Genomic DNA, 2689 nt, shown 5'->3' on the forward strand with positions numbered 1-2689 from the left:
TTCCACATCTTATGTACATAGTAGGTCCTCAGTAAATGTTAGTTAATTGAAATTATTTCCCTTATGCCTGAGATACTTTTCCTACTCATGGATTATAATCACTCTGACACAGATTGCTAAATGGCTGTGGGTAGATTGCATAATCTTTTAAATATCTTTGTCATGAAACTGGTAACGCCTTCTCTCAAAGGGTTAGGTTATCATTAGCTAGTAAAAGGCTTTGAAGATGAAGAAGTTAAGGTTGAGCATTATGATCATCCTATTAAGGATGAATTGTTAGCATCAGGTTTGTAGATAGAAGCTTTCCCAAAGCTTGAAGTTAATTAAATGGTGCTGAAGTAATTATTTTGTACCTGTTTACATTGTGGTTGCTTGCTAACTTAAATCCCCAGATTTCTTTGGAGAGAAGGAGTCTTTGGTAATGCTCTTTATTCTGAGGTCTCTGTCTTAGAGCCAAATCAAGATTGAAACCTCCCGTGACAAAAAAGTAAATATACCAGAACATTGTAGCAGTTAGGATGATGTGCTTTGTATTATACTTGAAGTATGTTATATGCCAGAGGTCCTCAGACTTCCGTGTACTAAGAATCATTTGGAAGCCCTCATTAAAAATGTTTCACCTCCAGAGATTCCAGCCCAGCCGGTTGTATTTTTTAATGAGTAATGCAGGTGATTTTCGATTCAGGTAGTATGTAAACAACAATTTGAGTAATACTTCTGAGTGGAATTGAAGAAAGCCTGTAGAATATGCAGATGGCCAATAAATAAATGTGCAAAACTCACTTAAATTGATATTCAAGTAACTATATACTCAGATTCTTTTAAAAATTCAAATATTTTACTTTTTTTTTTTTTTGTCTTCATTTCAGTGGTTCATAGTACTTATTTCCAGAGTATATTTGGGAAACCAGTACCTGCAGATGTTTCATGAAAAAAGAGAGCTTGATCAAATAAGTTTGTGAAATGTTATATACTTTATTCCATCCTTAGAGATTTACTTTGCATGTTATGATAATACTCTTAGAAGTTTCGCAGCAAAAAGCCTTGGACCTCCTTGTTTCCCAAACTTCATTCACCATGAGCCCTCCTTTCTTGCCCCTAATAATTTCTATTAATAATTTGTGAACAAATTTCCAGAAATTTTGTTTGTTGTTTTTCATTGTTACTGTGGAATTTTAAAAAATAGGGTATGTTTTTATAATTCAGGAGCTTAAAATCTTGCTAGAATTTCAAGACTTGGACATGGCACTTTAAAGATGATAAATATATAATGCTAAGTTGAAATAATCAAGTGCCCAAATGTATAGTAGGGCTGCAGCTAGCAGGGGAGATAAGCTTAATTTAGGCTAGATTCTTCAGGGAGATTTCATGAAGGAAAAAAAAAATGGATCCTGAGATGGGTCTTGAGGTGAGTGATCAAATTTGATTAGAAGGAGTAATGCTGGCCTGGGCTATCTAAATTGGCATAGTAGTTTATAGGTGCTAGTTTCTGTATCACAGATATACTCTAGCTTAAAACACATGATGTTGCTTCCTCAGTGACTACTTTTTTTTCAGTGAACAATCATTTTATTACTTGAGTACATAGACAAACTTATGCAACCAGGGCAGAGGCTGTGGATAACTCATATTTCCAGTTGGAAGGGAGGATTTGCTTGGTTGTGTATTAGTAATATTGAGCCAGTCGGTGAATTCGTCTATCAGAATCAGATGGAATTTGGCATCCTTATCCTTTCTGTTCCTCTCAAGATGCTTTTGAATAGCAACTGCTTACTTAATTAAACAGTAGTGATCCTCTGGGAGATCAGGAGCGAGTCTTTTGGACTTAAGGATTCTTAAGATTGTATTGCCTGTCACAAAACATACTTGTGTAACACCGTATGAGCCTCAGGATCACACTGATTTGTGAGGGAGGCAGACCCTTCTTGGTCAGTTTGTAAGTCTGCTCCTTCATGTCATCAGATGTCAACTTCAGCCAAGTGGGAACCTTGCAGTGACGGGGCAGAGCCGATTGAGACAGGCCCTTCCCAGGAGTGTGCATGTGACTCATGATGGTGGCAATCAGGCGGTCCAGTGACAATGTCTTGAATATGTTGTGTAATAATGCTTTTCAAACTCTAATGTGCACATGAATCACCTGGGGATCTTTTTAAAATGGTTTCTGATTCAGTGGGTCTGAGGGTGGAGCCTGAGATTGTACATTTCTAAGGAGCTCCCAAATAGATGATGCCCATGTTGTTGGTTCACAGACCAGATTTGGAGTAAAGGATGTCTTGGATTTGTAGTTCAGTTAGATGACTTTTAATGCACATTTTAACCTTGGGAGTCTGCAAATATCCCAGGTTGGAGTGGGTGAGATAGTATAAAAACTAAAGCTAGGCGTGGTGGCTCATGGTTGTAATCCCAGTGCTTTGTGGGGCCGAGGTGGGAGGATCTCTTGAGGTCAGGAGTTTGAGAACAACCTGGCAATGAGACCCTGTCTCAAATAAAATAAAACAATAAAAATATGAAATAAAAAGTAAGAGGTCGGGCACGGTGGCTCATGCTTGTAATCCCAGCACTTTGGGAGGCCGAGGCGGGCAGATCACGAGGTCAGGAGTTCGAGACCAGCCTGGCCAACACAGTGAAATGTTGTCTCTACTAAAAATACAAAACTTAGCTGGGCATGGTGGCATGCACCTGTAATCCC

General features: G+C 38.5%; 1 protein-coding gene and 1 pseudogene across 1 annotated transcript in view; one reads left to right on the plus strand and one right to left on the minus strand.

Annotated features, from left to right (window-relative positions):
- The window catches only part of ATAD2B (ATPase family, AAA domain containing 2B), a 197442-nt gene that overhangs the window by 36409 nt on the left and 158344 nt on the right, over positions 1-2689 (plus strand). The gene's annotated exons all lie outside the window — the stretch shown is intronic.
- LOC105534049 lies at positions 1595-2495 on the minus strand (annotated as a pseudogene).

The sequence above is a fragment of the Mandrillus leucophaeus genome, unplaced genomic scaffold (genome assembly GCF_000951045.1).
Source record: "Mandrillus leucophaeus isolate KB7577 unplaced genomic scaffold, Mleu.le_1.0 Scaffold13, whole genome shotgun sequence".
NCBI classification, from domain to species: Eukaryota; Metazoa; Chordata; class Mammalia; order Primates; family Cercopithecidae; genus Mandrillus; species Mandrillus leucophaeus.